This window comes from Ranitomeya variabilis, chromosome 6 (genome assembly GCF_051348905.1).
Source record: "Ranitomeya variabilis isolate aRanVar5 chromosome 6, aRanVar5.hap1, whole genome shotgun sequence".
Lineage (NCBI taxonomy): Eukaryota > Metazoa > Chordata > Amphibia > Anura > Dendrobatidae > Ranitomeya > Ranitomeya variabilis.
The window spans coordinates 86,577,731-86,599,519 of record NC_135237.1 but is presented as its reverse complement, the minus strand read 5'-3'; the positions used below and the strand labels follow the sequence as shown (position 1 = coordinate 86,599,519).

The 21,789-nt window shown below is 44.8% G+C and overlaps 1 pseudogene; it reads right to left on the bottom strand.

Annotated features, from left to right (window-relative positions):
• Nucleotides 1–4,734: 4,734 nt before the first annotated feature.
• LOC143783221 (tetratricopeptide repeat protein 5 pseudogene) lies at nucleotides 4,735–13,312 on the bottom strand (annotated as a pseudogene).
• Nucleotides 13,313–21,789: the final 8,477 nt, after the last annotated feature.

Here is a 21,789-nt window from a genome sequence, read left to right as displayed (position 1 = left end):
AATCAAATCTATGGCACAATCGCACTCCCGGTGCGGAGGTAATGAACCAAGCTTAGGTTCTTCAAAAACGTCACGATATTCAGTCAAGAATTCAGGAATCTCAGAGGGAATAGATGATGAAATGGAAACCACAGGTACGTCCCCATGCGTCCCCTTACATCCCCAGCTTAACACAGACATAGCTTTCCAGTCAAGGACTGGGTTATGAGATTGCAGCCATGGCAATCCAAGCACCAACACATCATGTAGGTTATACAGCACAAGAAAGCGAATAATCTCCTGGTGATCCGGATTAATCCGCATAGTTACTTGTGTCCAGTATTGTGGTTTATTGCTAGCCAATGGGGTGGAGTCAATCCCCTTCAGGGGTATAGGAGTTTCAAGAGGCTCCAAATCATACCCACAGCGTTTGGCAAAGGACCAATCCATAAGACTCAAAGCGGCGCCAGAGTCGACATAGGCATCCGCGGTAATAGATGATAAAGAACAAATCAGGGTCACAGATAGAATAAACTTAGACTGTAAAGTGCCAATTGAAACAGACTTATCAAGCTTCTTAGTACGCTTAGAGCATGCTGATATAACATGAGTTGAATCACCGCAATAGAAGCACAACCCATTTTTTCGTCTAAAATTCTGCCGTTCACTTCTGGACAGAATTCTATCACATTGCATATTCTCTGGCGTCTTCTCAGTAGACACCGCCAAATGGTGCACAGGTTTGCGCTCCCGCAGACGCCTATCGATCTGGATAGCCATTGTCATGGACTCATTCAGACCCGCAGGCACAGGGAACCCCACCATAACATCCTTAATGGCATCAGAGAGACCCTCTCTGAAATTCGCCGCCAGGGCGCACTCATTCCACTGAGTAAGCACAGCCCATTTACGGAATTTCTGGCAGTATATTTCAGCTTCGTCTTGCCCCTGAGATAGGGACATCAAGGCCTTTTCCGCCTGAAGTTCTAACTGAGGTTCCTCATAAAGCAACCCCAAGGCCAGAAAAAACGCATCCACATTGAGCAACACAGGATCCCCTCTAGCCAATGCAAAAGCCCAATCCTGAGGGTCGCCCCGGAGCAAAGAAATCACAATCCTGACCTGCTGAGCAGGATCTCCAGCAGAGCGAGATTTCAGGGACAAAAACAACTTGCAATTATTTTTGAAATTTTGAAAGCAAGATCTATTCCCCGAGAAAAATTCAGGCAAAGGAATTCTAGGTTCAGATATAGGAACATGAACAACAAAATCTTGTAAGTTTTGAACTTTCGTGGTGAGATTATTCAAACCTGCAGCTAAACTCTGAATATCCATTTTAAACAGGTGAACACAGAGCCATTCCAGGATTAGAACGAGAGAGAGAGAGAAAGGCTGCAATATAGGCAGACTTGCAAGAGATTCAATTACAAGCACACTCAGAACTGAGAAAAAAAAAAAAAAAAAAAATCTTCAGCAGACTTCTCTTTTCTCTCCTTTCTCTGTCAATTAATTTAACCCTTTTAGGCCGGTCAAACTGTTATGGTTCTCAATGTCAAGAGAACATAGCCCAGCAAACATAAGAACTAGCTCTTGGAAGGATGGAAACTAAACTGACCATGAACTAAACCTGCCGCACAACTAGCAGTAGCCGGGTAGCGTAGCCTGCGTTTTATCCCTAGACGCCCAGCGCCGGCCGGAGGACTAACTAATCCTGGCAGAGGAAAATATAGTCCTGGCTCACCTCTAGAGAAATTTCCCCGAAAGGCAGACAGAGGCCCCCACAAATATTGGCGGTGATTTTAGATGAAATGACAAACGTAGTATGAAAATAGGTTTAGCAAAATTGAGGTCCGCTTACTAGATAGCAGGAAGACAGAAAGGGCACTTTCATGGTCAGCTGAAAACCCTATCAAAATACCATCCTGAAATTACTTTAAGACTCTAGTATTAACTCATAACATCAGAGTGGCAATTTCAGATCACAAGAGCTTTCCAGACACAGAAACGAAACTACAGCTGTGAACTGGAACAAAATGCAAAAACAAACAAGGACAAAGTCCAACTTAGCTGGGAGTTGTCTAGCAGCAGGAACATGCACAGAAAGGCTTCTGATTACAATGTTGACCGGCATGGAAGTGACAGAGGAGCAAGGCTAAATAGCGACTCCCACATCCTGATGGAAACAGGTGAACAGAGAGGATGATGCACACCAGTTCAATTCCACCAGTGGCCACCGGGGGAGCCCAAAATCCAATTTCACAACACCACATAGTGTATAACACAGCCCACGTAGTGTATAACACAGCCCACGTAGTATATAACAGCCCACGTAGTATATAACAGCCCACGTAGTATATAGCACAGCCCACATAGTATATAGCACAGCCCACGTTGTATATAACACAGCCATGAAGCATATAGCACAGCCAACATAGTATATAGCACAGCCCACATAGTATATTGCACAGCCCACGTAGTTTGTTGCACAGCCACGTAGGATATAGCACAGCCACGTAGTATATTGCACAGCCACGTAGTATATTGCACAGCCACATAGTATATTGCACAGCCCACATAGTATATTGCACAGCCCACGTAGTATATTGCACAGCCCACGTAGTATATAGCACAGCCACGCAGTATATTGCACAGCCCACGTAGTATATAACAGCCCACGTAGTATATTGCACAGCCACGTAGTATATTGCACAGCCACGTAGTATATTGTACAGCCCACGTATTATATTGCACAGCGCACGTAGTATATAGCACAGCCCACGTAGTATATTGCACAGCCCACATAGTATATTGCACAGCCCACGTAGTATATAGCAACGTGGGCATCATATCCCTGTTAAAAAAAAGAATTAAAATAAAAAATAGGCATAGGCAGCATCAATAGTAAAAAGTTGGTCACACAGGGTTAATAGCAGCGTTAACGGAGTGCGTTACACCGCGGCATAACGTGGTCCGTTAACGCTGCCATTAACCCTGTGTGAGCGCTGACTGGAGGGGAGTAGGGAGTGGCCATTTTGCCGCCGGACTGTGCCCGTCGCTGATTGGTCGTGGCTGTTTTGCCACTGTTTTGCCCCCCCCCCCACAGGTCAACCCAGAGAACGAGCATATCAGTAACTCAAAAGTGAAAATAAAGATTAAACAGCCTCAAGACGGATTTGACCTGCCTCCTTTTTTTACGTACAGAGCCTTAAATGAGGCATTGGGACCCATTATACTGTATGGACCATTATATGGGGACCATTATTCTGTTTGAAGCATTGTATGGGGCCCACTATTCTGTATGGAGTATTATATGGGGCTCATTATACTATGTGGAGGACTATATAGGAGGAAATTGACTTTTGTAAAGAGTACGCTGTTGAGGACAGTTTCTACTGGTAGGGTACATTTACCAATATCTCGTTTACCTCTAAGGGTAAGTTCACACAGAGTGTTTTTTGCTGCTTTTTTTAAGCTAATTTTCAGCTGCTTTTTACAATACCAGCAAAGCCTATGAGATTTCAGAAATCTCATGCACACACATTGGTTTTTTGTGTGATCAGTATTTTGTGCTTTGCTGCGGTTTTTGGACATAGAGCATGTCACTTCTTTCAGTGTTTTTGCTGCGTTTTTTCAGCATTTTTCACCCATCGACTTGAATGGGTGTTGAAAAAAAACTCAGCAAAATGCAGGTATCATTATTTGCTGCGTTTTTGCTGCTGAAAATTCAAGCACATCAGCATGGACAAAGAGAAAATAACCCAAAAACCTAAACCTGCATTTTTGATGCAGCTTCTTTCCTGCCAAGATCGGGTTTTGCTGATACCTCAGTTATTAAAACCCTGAAATCTGTGAATCCTTGATCACCTGAATCCCCTCTGCTGCATGGTATTGTAGAATTTACTATGGATATCATTCATGTAATGTAAGAAGTATGTGAAATGTTTGGCATTGTACTATACCTATATTCCCCTGCCGTATCTGTGCATCATGAATTGTGGTATGTGTTAAAGGGACCAACTAAGACTCTTTCGCCTGGGACCCACGAAAACCTGGAGCTGGACCTGGATCCACCCCCACGCTTAATGGTTGGTGAGATGTTCTTTTCCTGAAACGCTGTGCCTTTTTGTCTCCACATTTATGTTTAATCATCATAGTCAAAGAGTTATATTTTAACCTGTTTCCAAAATGCATCAGGCTTGTTTAGATGTTGTTTTACATACTTCTGATGCTGAATTTTATGGTGGGAACAAAGGAGAGGTTTTCTTCTGATGATCTTTTGTGAAAGCCATATTTGTGCAGGTGTCTCTGAACAGTAGGACAATGTAACACAACTCCAGAGTCTGCTAAATCTTTCTGAAGGTCTTTTAGAGTCAAGCTGGGGTTCTGATTTGCCTCTCTAGCAATCCTATGTGCAGCTCTCAACGAGATTTAGCTTGGTCTTCCAGACCTTATATTGACTTCCACTGTTCCTGTTAACTGCTATTTCTTAATTACATTTTGAACTGAGGTTAACTGCTCTTTTATCTCGATCCACATGTTTTTGTTCTCAGTTTAACGTCACATGCTACCAGGGCTGGTGTCTGGCCCAATATAATCCCGTTATCAGACCAGGCTTGTATCTTATAAAGAACTGGTGGCAGTGCTACTGGGCTGGCAAGGCTCTGTTTCACTGGCCCTAGTGAAAGGAGTCTCTCAGCCTGTCAGGGTTGCAAGCAAGTGTTGTGCCACTCCGACGGTCACGTGGGCCATCCTTTTTCACTCCCCATGGTCCAGCAATAGAAGATCAGAATGTCTGAATTCAGAGCACAGAGAACATACCACACTGAGCTGAAAGCTACAAATGATAGAACTGAGACTAAAAATCAGCCCTGACACTCAGACCCCGCATACTAAATCACCCCCCCCACACACACACTTAGATCCCAAAAATGGTAACACCACTCCCTTAAAAGGAGGTTGTCACCACCAACATGCATATTAAGCTAACTATACAGTGATATAAGGCACTTACTGTAGTTCCTGTGAAAATCATATCAGCACTGTACATTTTATTTACATGGGCCTGAGGAAATAATTTTTTATTAAAATGCAAATGGGGGGATATCAGTGCATCTCTGTACATGTGTAGGGTTTCATATATGTTTTGGGTATCATATAGTTCCTAATACATCATAATCATTGGTGGCAGTTGTTATAATCACCTATTCAGCGATCGAATGAGGCCAGGAGCCACACATATAAAAATGTTCTCTGCCATTTCCTTCTCTCTGGAGGAGAATGATGGTGCACTGAGATTTTGGCCATGCCAAGAGTGCACCGAATACCCCTCATTTACATTTTAATTAAAAGTAATTTTTTCAGGCACTGTGCCCCTAAAATATAATGTTCAAGTATGATTTTTATAGGGGCTAAATACTCTATATGACTTTTTAACAACTTTATTTGACTTCCTTTAAATATATTACCCACACCATCTCCACAAAAGCAAAAGTTAATTTGGAATACACTAGTTCATTTCTGTCGCTGAAATACTTACGAGTTTATTCCATTTGGGACACCTATGGCCAATTGAAAGGATCTGCCATATAGTCTATGTCCGATTAATGTTCCACTGCTGAACTGAAAGAATGAGGACCCAGTGGTGGCCTCCAGAAAAGAACGGTTGACAGCACATACTGTACGTGACTCTCTCCATTCATTTCTGTAGGAACTCTGCAAAATTCTGATTGATTCTGGTTGGGCCTTTATGTGTGGAACATAGATGATATATCCCATCAACATGCCATAAATGTACCCAGGGTCGGCTACAAGTTTTCGTGGGCCCCAGGCGAAAGTCTCAGTGGGCCCCTTTAACACATATCACAATTCATGATGTACAGATAAAAAATATAGGTATAATACAATGCCAATAAATTTCAATTCTCACATTGCATGAGATATATCTATTGTAAATTCGACCCTAGCTCAGAAACCGGTGAATTCACACAGCACACAGAGTGACTGCACACTTATCATTTTAGACCGGACAGTATAGTCCTCCATACAGTATTATGAGCACCACATAGTTACATACATAGTTATGCAGGTTGAAAAAATACCTAGGTCCATGAAGTTCAACCTTCAGTTTTTCATGCAAAATTATGGACATCACATATATTGCTCCAGTATAATGACGCCATATATTGCTCCATACAATTTAATGGGCCCCACATATTGCTCCAATGAGAATAATGGCCTCACATATTGCTCCATACAGCATAATAGGCCCCATATATTGCTCCATACAGTATAATGGGCCCCATACAGTATAATGAGCCTCATATATTACTCCATACAGTATAACGGGCCTCATATAGTACTTCATACAGTATAATGGGCCCCATAAAATTCTCCATAGAGTATAATAGACCCCATATATTACCCCATACAGTATAATGGGATTCATATACTACTCCATACAGTATAATGGGCCCCATATACGGTAATGCTTCATAGAGTATATTGGGCCCCATGTATTGCTCCATACAGTTTAATGGGCCCCTTATATTACCCCATACAGTATAATGGGCCCCATATAATGCTATATATAGTATAGTGGCCCCATATATTGCTTCATAAAGAATAATGGACCAAAATATTTTGCTCCATACATTATAATGGGTCCCTTATATTACTCCATACAGTATAATGGGCCCATATATAGCTCCATACAGCATAATGGGCCAAATATAATACTCCATGCAGTATAATAGGCCCCATATAATGCTCCATACAGTATAATGGGCCCCCATATAATGCTGCATACAGTATAGTGGCCCCATATATTGCTCCATACAGTTTAATGGGCCCCTTATATTACTCCATACTGAATATTGTGCCCCATATATTGCTCCATACAGTATAATGGTCTCCATATATTGCTCAATACAGTATAAAGTTGGATCGCCCCCCATGGGGCCGTGGGGTACTCAGTACCGGGTCCTGCGGTTCACAGGGGGATGTCACGATGGCTGACCTAGTCCGTGGCCCTGAGACGTCCGTGTAAAAGGGAAAGGTCTTTAAAGGAATATAGTTTGTGTTCGTGACGCCACCTGTGGTATTCGGTCAGGGTGACCGACGCTGCTTTAAGGGGTCCGCTGGGGTGACGTTATGGCAGCTAGATGGTATACCTTCCCACAGGTGAAGTATGTCCCCCGGGCTTCCCAGTGTGTAGGTGGTGGTATGGTGAGAGGCGCAGAGAATAACGAGGACACATGGTTGCAGTCTCTTTACCTTTACTGAAGGTTTCAGCGTCCACAGTCCAGAGCACCAGATCACAGGGCAGGCAAAGTCCGGCCAGTTTGGAGGCAAGTCCAGAGTCCCCTTTGTCCAGGTGGAAATCAATAGACTTCCCTTGCGCTGTAGTGGTGTAGTCCCTTACTGCCTATGGCTTCACATAAGGGTCTCACAGATGTGGTGTCTCTCTCTCTGTCCCCAGTAGTCGGATAGGACAAAACCCGTATGACTGGTGGCTTGAGGCTGTTTATAGGGACTCTATCACGCCCCGGCCTCTGAGGGGTGCCACCGTGCCTCCTGGGTATATGTGCGGACAGGTAACCTGCAATTAGCTGTCCTGCCGGTCTCTGGAGCAAAGCATAAAGGTCCTTACTACCTCGGTGTTCTGGCTACCGGGCTTCTGCGCCTCAGAAGGAGGCAGCCTGTGTAGGTCTTGTCCCCTTCTGATATCCTCTCCATTGCTTTGCTTTCCTTCACGTTCACTGCAATACAGTTCTGCCTTCTGAATGTCTCTTTCTGGGAGCTGCAGCTCTGAGGGCATGCACAGCTCCTTGGACCCTCTGTCCACCTCAGACTACTGTCTGGAACTTCCTACCTCTCCCTACAGACTACCAGTTATATATATATATATATATATATATATATATATAGGGAGTGACCTAATAAATAGGAGCAGAAGCTCCCCCTGGTGGTCTGGAGTGTGAAATGTGTTGCATGTTTGTGATACCTGGATGCAGTTATCCTACTTTGCCTCCAAATGTAGCATCACTCTCACCGAGAGGAAAGCAATGCCACTTCGACGACCAGGACCCTGGGGTGCTGCATAATGGCCCCCATATAATATTTCAAACAGTATGATGGGCCCATATAATGCTCAATACAGTATAATGACCCCATATAATGCTCTATACATTATACTGGACCCCATATATTGCTCTATACAGTATAATGCACCCCATATATTGCTTTATACAGTATAATGGGCCCCATATAGTGCTGTAAACCATTATAGCATAACAATTTTCATCTGCATCTGCAAGTCCAAGTGTGAATGGCACTCGCTCCTCAGGAACTAGGCTGAATGAGACCCTCCCCAGCACCACACAATCAGGGTTTTTTCCTGACTGCAGAGCACTTAAGGTCTTTAGCTCTAGTCCACCTGGACTTCCATAATGACCCAAAAGCCCTGAATTTAAATTATTCAGCATGTTCTGTAGCCTTTTACCACGGATCTTTCCCTTGTGTTGAGAAGAGCACACAACTTGCTCAGATAATCAAGCAACTGTTCTTCCCTCATCACAGGTTCAGTCCAAGATGGCTCTAGGGCAGCTGCTCGAGAAAACCCATCCAACGCTCCTTGGTAGTTCTTCTCGTACTTGGATAATGTTGCTCGAATGAGGTGCAAATCTGGATTGCTAGAAGCAGTCTTGTCCACCCTCTCCGCTTGGACATATGCTTTTAGAGCCTGCTGGGAAATTTTGGGATTTTGTCCAACACAGAAGAAGAGAGAGAGATATGCGTTGCCAAGGATATACCAGGAGGTACCGTCTCTCGTGTCCTTTTGTACGGCTCGCTTGGCTTGCTTTACACTATCCATAATATTTCAAGAGTTTTCATCAGGGTCCTGCAAGCGCTGTTGCCTCATCACCATCGAGAGATTTTGCAGAGAAATTTTGTTCTTACAGTGATTCAAGGCACCCAAAAAGCAAGTCTTTGCAGCGGTCACATCCATTTTCTTCCAGTATACTTCTCCGAGCTGATTCCAAGCTTCTACTAGTCCAGGATTCAGTTTTACCACCTTAGAAAGCACCTCTTCTGCTTCTAGGCAATAGTTGGCATTCACATTCAAAGCCCTTCCTTTCAGCATTAAAAAGAAAGCCTTGTTCTTCCAGGCATCATCAATCTCATGCATCAAAATGATGGTTTGCTCCATTTCTTTCTTCACGTCATATTGTTTGCGGATAGCATCTTCCACACTGTGGGTTTCAAAATAGTGGTCCCGGAAATGATAAAGTTTGTCTACTAGTTCCTGCACTCTGTCCCTCACTTCAGCCTCTGTCTGCACTCCACTCTTCTGAAATTATGGCAGAAGCGGAGAGGGTGGACAAGACTGCTTCTAGCAATCCAGATTTGCACCTCAATCGAGCAATGTTGTCCAAGTACGAGGAGAACTACCAAGGAGCGTTGGATGGGTTTTCTCAAGCAGCTGCCCTAGAGCCATCTTGGACTGAACCTGTGAAGAAGGAAGAACAGTTGCTTGATTATCTGAGCAAGTTGTGTGCTCTTCTCAACAACAAGGGAAAGATCCGTGGTAAAAGACTACAGAACATGCTGAATAATTTAAATTCAGGGCTTTTGGGTCATTATGGAAGTCCTGGTGGACTAGAACTAAAGGCCTTAAGTGCTTTGCAGTCAGGAAAAAACCCTGGTTATGTGGTGCTGGGGAGGATCGTATTCAGCCTAGTTCCTGAGGTGCGAGTGCCATTCACATTTGGACTTGTAGATGCAGATGAAAATTGTTACCCCATATAGTGCTCCATACAGTATAATGGCCTCATATTTTGCTTCATACAGTATAATGGGCCCCATATAATGTTACATACAGTATTGTGGCCCCATATATTGCTCCATAAAGAATGATGACCCCCATATATTGCTCCATACAGTATAATGGGTCCCGTATATTGCTCCATACAGTATAATGGGTCCCTTATATTATTCCATATAATGCAATGGCCCAAAAATACATATCAACATACAGTATAATGGCCCCATATAATGCTCCATACAGTATAATTGGCCACCTATATTGCTCCATACAGTATAATGGGACAAACATAATGCTCCATACAGTATAATGGCCCCATATAATGTTCCATACAGTATAATGGGACAAATATAATGCTCCATACAGTATAATGGCCCCATATATTGCTCCATACAGTATAATAGCCACATATAATGCTCCTTACAGTATAATGGCCCTATATATTGCTCAATATAGTATATAATGACCCCCGTATAATGCGTCAAACAGTACAGGTCCTTCTCAAAAAATTAGCATATAGTGTTAAATTTCATTATTTACCATAATGTAATGATTACAATTAAACTTTCATATATTATAGATTCATTATCCACCAACTGAAATTTGTCAGGTCTTTTATTGTTTTAATACTGATGATTTTGGCCTACAACTCCTGATAACCCAAAAAACCTGTCTCAATAAATTAGCATATCAAGAAAAGGTTCTCTAAACGACCTATTACCCTAATCTTCTGAATCAACTAATTAACTCTAAACACATGCAAAAGATACCTGAGGCTTTTAAAAACTCCCTGCCTGGTTCATTACTCAAAACCCCCATCATGGGTAAGACTAGCGACCTGACAGATGTGAAGAAGGCCATCATTGACACCCTCAAGCAAGAGGGTAAGACCCAGAAAGAAATTTCTCAACAAATAGGCTGTTCCCAGAGTGCTCTATCAAGGCACCTCAATGGTAAGTCTGTTGGAAGGAAACAATGTGGCAGAAAACGCTGTACAACGAGAAGAGGTGACTGGACCCTGAGGAAGATTGTGGAGAAGGACCGATTCCAGACCTTGGGGAACCTGAGGAAGCAGTGGACTGAGTCTGGTGTGGAAACATCCAGAGCCACCGTGCACAGGCGTGTGCAGGAAATGGGCTACAGGTGCCGCATTCCCCAGGTAAAGCCACTTTTGAACCAGAAACAGCGGCAGAAGCGCCTGACCTGGGCTACAGAGAAGCAGCACTGGACTGTTGCTAAGTGGTCCCAAGTACTTTTTTCTGATGAAAGCAAATTTTGCATGTCATTCGGAAATCAAGGTGCCAGAGTCTGGAGGAAGACTGGGGAGAAGGAAATGCCAAAATGCCTGAAGTCCAGTGTCAAGTACCCACAGTCAGTGATGGTGTGGGGTGCCATGTCAGCTGCTGGTGTTGATCCACTGTGTTTCATCAAGGGCAGGGTCAATGCAGCTAGCTATCAGGAGATTTTGGAGCACTTCATGCTTCCATCGGCTGAAATGCTTTATGGAGATGAAGATTTCATTTTTCAGCACGACCTGGCACCTGCTCACAGTGCCAAAACCACTGGTAAATGGTTTACTGACCATGGTATTACTGTGCTCAATTGGCCTGCCAACTCTCCTGACCTGAACCCCATAGAGAATCTGTGGGATATTGTGAAGAGAAAGTTGAGAGACGCAAGACCCAACACTCTGGATGAGCTTAAGGCCGCTATTGAAGCATCCTGGGCCTCCATAACATCTCAGCAGTGTCACAGGCTGATTGCCTCCATGCCACGCCGCATTGAAGCAGTCATTTCTGCCAAAGGATTCCCGACCAAGTATTGAGTGCATAACTGAACATTATTATTTGATGGTTTTTTTGTTTGTTAGTAAAAAACACTTTTATTTGATTGGACGGGTGAAATATGCAAATTTATTGAGACAGTTTTTTTGGGTTATCAGGAGTTGTAGGCCAAAATCATCAGTATTAAAACAATAAAAGACCTGACAAATTTCAGTTGGTGGATAATGAATCTATAATATATGAAAGTTTAATTGTAATCATTACATTATGGTAAATAATGAAATTTAACACTATATGCTAATTTTTTGAGAAGGACCTGTATAATGGGCACCATATAGTGCTCCATACAGTATAATGGCCTCATATTTTGCTTCATACAGTATAACAGGCCCCATATAATTCTACATACAGTATTGTGGCCCCTTATATTGCTCCATACAGTATAATGGGTTCCATATATTACTCTATAGAGTATAATGTGTCCCTTATATTATTCCATATAGTATAATGGTCCCATATATAGCTCCATACAGTATAATTGCTCCATATAATGCTTCAAACAGTATAATGGGCCCCATATATTGCTCCATAGAGTATAAAGGGCCCATATACTGCTCCATACAGTATGTAATTGCCCCTATATAATGCTCCATACAGTATAATTGGTCCCATATATTGCTCCATACAGTATAATGGGTCCAATGTAAGGCTCCATACAGTTAAATTGCTCTATATATTGCTCCATACAGTATGTGATGGGCTCCATATAATTCTCCATACAGTATAATGACCCCATGTAATGCTCCATACAGCATAATGGACTCCATATATTGTTCTATACAGTATAATGAGCCCATATAATGCTCCATAGAGTATAATGGCGTCATATATTGTATATATTTAGAGTTAGTAAACGGTAGAGTGAGATGGGGACCTTCATTCTTTCTCTGTATAGCACCACTTTAAGCTGTGCAGTCTAACAGATAATGATAAAACACAATCATTTTCATAAATGTAAACATCAGGAGTTGTCAGAGAGGTGGAACGCCGTACTCTACACCCTCACAGGTGTATAACAAAGTGCTGGATGTGTTTTGCTGTGGCAGAGGCTTCTTGACACTGGTGACACAGTCAGTGATGTTTCATGTTTTCAAAGAATGTATTGTTTGCTATTCAAGCTCATTGTACAACTCCAGGGAATAGGATTTTGTTTTTTTCAAGGGGGAAACATTTTGCAAGTCACGGAGGAAGCTGTCACGATGCCAGAAGCATTCAATGGTATGATCAGCAGTCTGTCCAGCTATAGATTTCACAGACGTCTTCCTACTATCTATGGAAAATATTGTCCCTGTCATCGCCATCAATGTAATACCCAGAGCTGACCAGGAGATACAGATAGTCCTGAGTGTTAGGATGGGTTCACACAGAATAAACCCACATAGGCCCAGAGTCAACAAGAGTTGTTTTTGTACTTCAGTGTTCATAAAGTGTGCACTTGAGTATCTTGGATCATATTCATCAATAGGCCCACGCCTCTGAATAAATTTCAGCTACCGTGCACCACGGTGACCATTTTGTATGCTTGAAAAAGACCGGATGTCGGTCGAAACGTCGCTTTAACATGGCTGAATAAATATCTTTTCTACGTTACTACTACACCCGGCTGGAGCGCTGTTCATTTTCTACTTTGGATTACCTTGAAGATCCAGGAAGGTTCCCTGGACATGGAACGGGTGCCCCAATGAGTGAGTGCTGTCAGCAATCTCTTTTGTCGATCGTTGCCATGGTGACCCGATGTCCCTATCGCTGTAATCGTACTGACCTGAAGACTACAGCTGCCTTATCAATTTTACCACACACGGAACAACATCAAAAAAATTAAAAAAAAATCCTGAATTGCTGGTTTTGTTCATTCAGCCTCCCAAAAATTGGAATAGAAAGGGATCAAAAAATGTCATGTGTTTGAGAATGTTACCAATAGAAAAAAGCCCTCACATGACTCTGTCAGCTAAAATATGGGAAAATAATAGCTCTCAAAATATGGTGATGCAATTTTGCAATAAAAAGCATCTTTTAGTGTGTGACAGCATCCAAACATAAAAAACTATACAAATCTGGAATCCCTGGAATCGCACACACTGACCAAAAGAATAAAGTCACCATATCACTTATATCACAAGAGGAACAGTGTAAAAAATAAATAAAACCAATTCTTCACCTGCTGTTGATTTGGTAAATCTGCATCTCAAAGATCGCAGTAAGGCTCGGTGCACATTTATCCTGTGCTCTGCGCTGAGCGCTTACATTGGGGATTCCGTGTAAATCTCTGAAAAACGTGATTCAGATGGAACCACCATGGGAAGATTCCCTATAATGAGGCAGATAGAGGATCTGTGGGCGCCATAGGACCTGTGATCTGGCGGTGTCCGTTTCTTTAGGTGTGCATAAAAGTGCAGTCGGCCACAGTTTGGCGCACTTCCGTAAAGGACACCACTGAACAGAGGTCAGACAGAGTCCAGAGTAACTTTGGTGCCTCATTATAATGAATAGATCCCTCGGGGGTTTCACCTGAATCACGTCACTAAGAGATTTAGATGGAAACCCCGATGTAAGTGCAGAGCGCCAGATAAATATGATACCCAACGTTATGCAACATGTTATTAACAAAAGCTTCAACTAAAAAGAAAAGCAAGTCCCCACTCAGGTCTGTCATCTGTTAACGGAAATATAGGGGCTTCCACGTTACTGGTAGTATAAAATCTCTAGAAAAGCAAAATGGGTCCTCACCCTTCAAAAGAAATTCAGCAAATTTTGCCCGCACAAATCCAAATGCCTCCCTTTCTTTTGAGCCCCACAGTATGTATGTATAAACCACATATAACATCCACATGTTTGACATTTCTGACGCAATGAGAGCCAGCCTAATTTATGGGGGGGTGTCTCCAGAACCATCAGCTTGGCATAACATACTGGTCACTATAAGGTACTGGTCAGTACAATGTACTGGTCACTGCAACGGCAGTTTGCAATTTTCACTTGGCAACATTCATTGCTGATTGTTTCTGGAAAACACCCATGGAGTCAAAATTGGCACTACACCTGTAGATAAATTCCCAAAGGGGACAATTTCCAAAATGGAGTCACTTGAGGAGGGATTCTGCTCTTCTAGCACTTAGGGGCTTTGTATATGGAGTCTGCAAACTATGCTAGGAAAATCTGTACTTCAGGAGGCAAATAGCCTCCCGAGTTTTGCGTAAAAAATCAAAGTTTGAAAATTGCAAAATTTTACACATTTTCGCCAAATATTTTTTTTCACAAATAAACACAAGTCATATAGAAGAAATTTTACCACTATCATGAAGTACAATATGTCATGAAAAAACAGTCTCGGAATCAGTGGGATCTGTTGAAGCATTCCAGAGTTATTACCTCATAAAGTGACAGTGGTCAGAATTGTGAAATGTGGCCTGGTCATTAATGTTCAAACTACAAGAGGCGTTCATTAAAGATGTCCCCTGATCCACTTCTATTTATCACAGGACGCCGAAACTGCACATGTGTAATGAGGTAAGTCTCTATAGGTTACATGCCAATTTGCAACTCAGAACTGATAACGGTCCTGATTTTACAGATGCTGAAGTGTTGTGAGATTTAATAATGGACTCTGTGGAATACAGAGCAGTCACCAAGCTTCTTTACTTTAAAGGCCGCACACCAAAGGAGACGATCGATGAGATGAAAGATGTTTATGGTGATGATTCCCCATCATATGATGTAGTCAAGAACTGGCATCGTCAATTCAAATGTGGTGTTGGACTTCGGTGCAAATAGCTCCAAGTCTAGGATGACCCCACTCTGCTTTTGATGAAAACACCATCCAGCAAGTGGAAGTCACCATTTTGGAAAATCGCCATGTAACCATTTGTCACCTATCCCAAAATGTCAAGGTTAGTGTGGGGTGTGTGGAAAAAAGCATCCAAGTCCATCGTCACATGCATAAGTTATCCGCTTGCTGGGTTGAATGAGTTGAATGCTCTCAGGCTATTGATGATGTGCCATGGAAACCAGGAGGACTCTTTCAACAGACTGATCACACAGGATGAAAGCTGGGTCCATCACTATGATCCTGAGACTAAAGTCTACTTGATGAAATAGAAGCATCATGACTCACAGCTTCCAAAGAAGGCATGTGCCCAACCTTCGACAGGCAAGGTCATGCTCACAGTATTTTGGGACTAGCACGGAGTAGTATTGATGGATTTCCTAGCAAAGGGTACCATGATCACTGGGGCATACGATGCTTCACTGATGCGGAAATGGCGGGAGACCATCAAAACCAAGAGACGTGGCATGCTCGCCAAAGGTGTCCACCTTCTGCAAGACAATGTACCAGTTCACAACTCACATGTTGCCCAAATGAAAGCATGCTCCTATGGCTTTGAAATTCTACCGCATCCCCCTTATTCACCCGACCTCGCACCATCGGACTTCCACCTCTTTCCAACAATGAAGTTATTTTTGAAGGGTGAGCATTTTCCAGATGACGAGACTCTGATTTCCGAAGTTACAACATGGCTTTTGGAGCAACCTGTAGACTTCTACAACCACATCAGCATGCTGTGCACGCTGATAAAGTTAAGGGTAGTGAAGCCCCGGGTGGGCCCCTGTGAGCGGTGGGCACGGGGCGACCGCACCCTCTGCCCCCCCCCCCCCCGGTAGCTACGCTACTGGTGCCATAGCATCACTTCCAGGACTCCTTGTTCTTCACACTGAAGATAGCTCTTAATGACATTGGATATTTGTTTGGGGTTGTTGTCCTGCTGCAGAATACATTTTGAGTCACAGATGCTTCTCTGATGATATTGTTTGATGGGTAAATGCCTGTATTTGTCAGCATTGAGGACACCATTAATCTTCTTGACCAAATCTCCAATTCCATTTGCTGAAATACAGTCCTGAACTTGTAAGGAACTTCCACCTTGCTTCACTGTTGCCTGCAGACACTCATTAATGTACTGCTCTAATTACCTTCAGAGAACTAATTGCCTTTAGTTACAACCAAATTTTTAACATTTTGACTCATCAGTCCAAACCACTTGCTGCCATTTCTCTGTACCCCAGTTGATATGTTTTTGTGAATAATAGAGTCATATGGTATAGCATGGTTTGATTCATGAAGAGGAGACATACACCTCTTCATGCATCAAAAGTGCCTGACTCCAGCATGCCCCCTTATCAAGACCGGCATGTATAGCACCAATCTTGATCAATCAGGTCCAAAGTGTGTTCACATCAAATATTGATTTGATTTAGATTTCTATTTTTTTCATTCATTTTGTTAATTGATAATTAGTGTTGAGCGATACCTTCCGATATCGGAAAGTATCGGTAACGGAAAGTATCGGCCGATACCGTCAAAGTATCGGATCTAATCCGATACCGATACCCGATCCCAATTCAAGTCAATGGGACGAAAATATCGGAATTAAATAAACCCTTTCTTAACTTGTAGGTTCATTCTACATGAAGGAAAAGAACTAAGAATAATGTAGGATGTATTGGGGGACGTGGCGGAGACATTAAAGGCACAGAGGTTTAGCCCAATCTAATAGAATAGCAGGATTTTGTTTTGTTTTTTATGACGTTCGGCGTTAGAAAGATTTTGACTATGTTAATTTTTTTTTTATTTTGTCAGATATTGATGTTTCACTACTTCCACGCCCTTCACCTTCTTTTTTACTTCTCCCACACTTTCTTCTTCATTATCCTCATCATCAGCTTCTTTGACATCAACTTCTTCACCTTATTCATCTTCTTCTTCATCTTCTACCTATTATTTTTTTTGTTACATTGTTCATATTCTTTTTATTTTACTATTATCTTCTTCATATTCAACTTCTTCATCATATTCTTATTTGTGACAGGCATTCCCGTAGTTGTTATCTATAAAAGTTTGAAGATTACACCTTCCGTTCTGCCTGTCACAAAACAGTTACATTTGTCCGCGTTCAGTTTGGCCTGCAGCATCAGGCTTTATCCAGGGGCACCACGAGGAGGAACGGACTCACCCCCATACACTGCTTAGTCTTCTTCTGCTTATAATTTAGATAATATCTTTTGCTCTGATATTTAGTCTTATGCTTAATGTTCTTCTGCTCTTTGTTCTGCAGCCTCTTGTTCTTCTGCTTCTCGGTCTTCCAGGTCGTCGTCGTCTCCAGGGTCGTCGTCTCCGGGGTCGTCGTCATCGGGGTGGTCTTCAGGGTCATCGTCTCCAGGGTCGTCGTCATCTCAGTGGTTGTCGTCTCTGGTGTCGTCGTCATCTTAGGGGTGGTCTTCCGGGTCGTCGTCTTTAGGGTCTTGAACTTGGAAATGTAGCAGAAGGTACAAGTAGGCTGAGAAAATGCCGAGAAACAGCTGATGGAACTGGAACTCGGATGGCTACCCGAAGGTCCAAGAGCCAATGGAACTACCGAGGACCAGCTGACGTTACTGGAACCCGGTTACTAAGCAGGAGGTACCCGTGTTGAAAGCACTACCAAGGACCACCTGACGTTGGTGGAACTCAGATACCCAGAGGGAGGCACCTAAGCCAAAGGCTCTGCCCGGAACCAGCTGACGGTACTGGAACCAGGATGGGGAGCAGAAGGTACAAGAGCAAAAGACACTGCCGAGAACCAGCTGACGGTACTGGAACCCGGATGGGTAGCCGAAGGTCCAAGAGCCAATGGAACTACCGAAGACCAGCTGACGTTACTGGAACCCGGTTACTAAGCAGGAGGTACCCGTGCCTGAAAGCACTACCAAGGACCACCTGACTTTGGTGGAACTCGGATACCCAGAGGGAGGCACCTAAGCCAAAGGCTATGCCCGGAAACAGCTGACGGTGCTGGAACCAGGATGGGGACCTATTCAAGCTTGTCTTCCTAGAGCCCCAACTAGCGGTGTTGGAGCAAAGGGTCAGCAGGGGGAGCAGAGTGTAGGCCGAAGCCTGCACTGGAGGCATTTGTAGGTCTGTTGTGCCTGCGTGGCATTTGCAGGACACGTTGCCGGCTACACAGCAGGGGAACAGCTGGCGTTGCTGAACCCCACTGACACATTGGCTGGTGTTTTTCTCTGTGCAGCTAGCAGTACCAGGCCCCAACTGGCGGTGTTAGAGCCCAGGGTCAGCAGGAGGAGAGGGAGCAGAGTGTATCCCGAAGCCTGCACTGGCGGCAGCTTTGTGTCTGCGTGGCTGTTGCAGGACACGTTGCCGGCTACACAGCAGGGGTACAGCTGGCGTTGCTGAACCCCACTGACACATTGGCTGGTGTTTTTCTCTGTGCAGCTAGCAGTACCGGGCCCCAACTGGCGGTGTTAGAGCCCAGGGTCAGCAGGAGGAGAGGGAGCAGAGTGTAGGCCGAAGCCTAATTGAACCAATTTTAAAGGTAACCTTTAACCCCCCCTCAGGTGTTACAAAGTAGAAGAGCCACGCCTTATGCAGCAGTAGTGCTGCACAAGTCAAAGGTTGCTCTTTTAATTTTGTTCCTTGCACAAGCTGAATGAAACACGTACAACATTTTGGCCCTTATAGAGTCAATCTGTCTTGGAGGCGGGAGTTCCCTTTGTAATGAGACGCAGCACAGCTGGCAAAAATACCAACTTGGTGCTTGGCGCGGCCTCCTGAGCATCGCATTTTGCTGTACAGGAGTCTGCGTTGTTGCGTTATCCCTTGGCCATGCGCTGCCCGTCTTCTGACATCATTTCATGTCGGCTGGTGCGGTTCGCGATGCCCATGAATCCCAGCCCCGCAGTGTCTTTACAGTGTTTCATACTGCGGGGCTGGGATTCATGGCCTGGCGCAGTACATATGTTCGCCTCTCGCTCGTGTCCTTACACCTGCTACAGACTGTGCGGCGTCAGCTGATCCCTTATCGCATGCCACGGCCATGAAGCCGCACAGTCTGAAGAAGGCGGAAGGAGCTGAGTGACAGCCTGGCGAAGATATGCACTGCTCATGCCCGTCAATCACACCCTCGCAGTCAAAATAAATAAGACACCGAGGGGCGTTGTGTCGGGCAGGGCGGCCGCAGAGGCGCAGCCAGCCAAACAATGATGTCAGAAGAAGGGCTGTGCTACCAAGGGGGTTGTTGCGTGTCATTACAAAGGAAAGTCACACCTCAGGGACGTTTTAATGGTCTCAGGGGACACATTGTAGACGTGTTCTGTTCCACGTGTGCAAGGAGAATAAGTTTATGAGCCACCTTGCACACATGCAGCATTACTGCTGTACAAGGTGGCTGTAAAACATACAAACACCTGGGGGAGGGGGGACAGGTTCCCTTCAATTTCAGTTCTTGTGTCTGTGTGACTGTTGCAGGACACGTTGCCGGCTACACAGCAGGGGAACAGCTGGCGGTGCTGAACCCCACTGACACATTGGCTGGTGTTTTTCCCTGTGCAGCTAGCAGTACCGGGCCCCAACTGGCGGTGTTAGAGCCCAGGGTCAGCAGGAGGAGAGGGAGCAGAGTGTAGGCCGAAGCCTGCACTGGCGGCAGCTTTGTGTCTGCGTGGCTGTTGCAGGACACGTTGCCGGCTACACAGCAGGGGTACAGCTGGCGTTGCTGAACCCCACTGACACATTGGCTGGTGTTTTTCTCTGTGCAGCTAGCACATCTGGGCGCCAACTGGCGGTGTTAGAGCCCAGGGTCAGCAGGAGGAGTAGAGGGAGCGGAGTGTAGGCCGAAGCCTGCACTGGCGGCAGCTTTAGGTCTGTTGTGTCTGCGTGGCTGTTGCAGGACACGATGCCGGCTACACAGCAGGGGAACAGCTGGCGGTGCTGAACCCCACTGACAGAGTGGCGTGTGTTTTGCTCTGTGCAGCCAGCACTTCCGGACAGCAACTAGCGGTGTTGGAGCCTGGGCTCTGCAGGTGGAGCAGAGTGTAGGCCGAAGCCTAATTGAACCGATTTTAAAGGTAACCTTTAACCCCCCCTCAGGGGTTACAAACTACAAGAGCCACAGCTTGGGCAGCAGTAATGCTGCACAAGTCAAAGGTTGCTCTTTTATTTTTGCTCCTTGCACACGCAGAAAGAAACACGTATAACATTTAGGCCCTTAAGCAGTCAAACTGTTTTGGAGGCGTGAGTTCCCTTTGTAATGAGACGCAGCCCAGCTGTCAAAAATCCCACCTTGGTGCTGGGCGCGGCATCCTGAGCGTCGTTATTTGCTGCACAGGATTCTGCGCTGTCGTGTTATCCCTTGGCCTTGCGCTGTTAGCGCTGCCCATCTTCTGACATCATTTAATGTTGGCCGGTGCGGTTCGCGATGACCATGAATCCCAGCCCCGCAGTGTCTACATTGTTAAAACACTGCAGGGCTGTGATTCATGGCCTGGCGCAGTACATATGTTCGCCTCTCACACTCGGGTCCTTACACCTGCTTCAGACTGTGCGGCGTCAGCTGATCCCTTGTCGCATGCCACGGCCATGAAGCCGCACAGTATGAAGAAGGCCGAAGGAGATGAGGGACAGGCGAACATATGCACTGCTCATGCCCATCAATCACACCCTCGCAGTCAAAATAAATAAGACACCGAGGGGCGTTTTGTGGGCCAGGGCGGCCGCAGAGGCGCAGCCAGCCAAACAATGATGCCAGAAGACGGGCAGCGCTACCAAGGGGGTTGCAGCGTGTCATTACAAAGGAAAGTCACACCTCAGGGACAGTTTAATGGTCACAGAGGACACATTTTAGATGTGTTCAGTTCCACGTGTGCAAGGGGAATAAGTTTCTGAGACACCTTGCACACATGCAGCATTACTGCTGTACAAGGTGGCTGTAAAACATACAAACACCTGGGGGAGAGGGGACAGGTTCCCTTCAATTTCAGTTCTTGTGTCTGCGTGGCTGTTGCAGGACACGTTGCCGGCTACACAGCAGGGGAACAGCTGGCGGTGCTGAACCCCACTGACACATTGGCTGGTGTTTTTCTCTGTGCAGCTAGCAGTACCGGGCCCCAACTGGCGGTGTTAGAGCCCAGGGTCAGCAGGAGGAGAGGGAGCAGAGTGTAGGCCGAAGCCTGCACTGGCGGCAGCTTTGTGTCTGCGTGGCTGTTGCAGGACACTTTGCCGGCTACACAGCAGGGGTACAGCTGGCGTTGCTGAACCTCACTGATACATTGGCTGGTGTTTTTCTCTGTGCAGCTAGCACATCTGGGCGCCAACTGGCG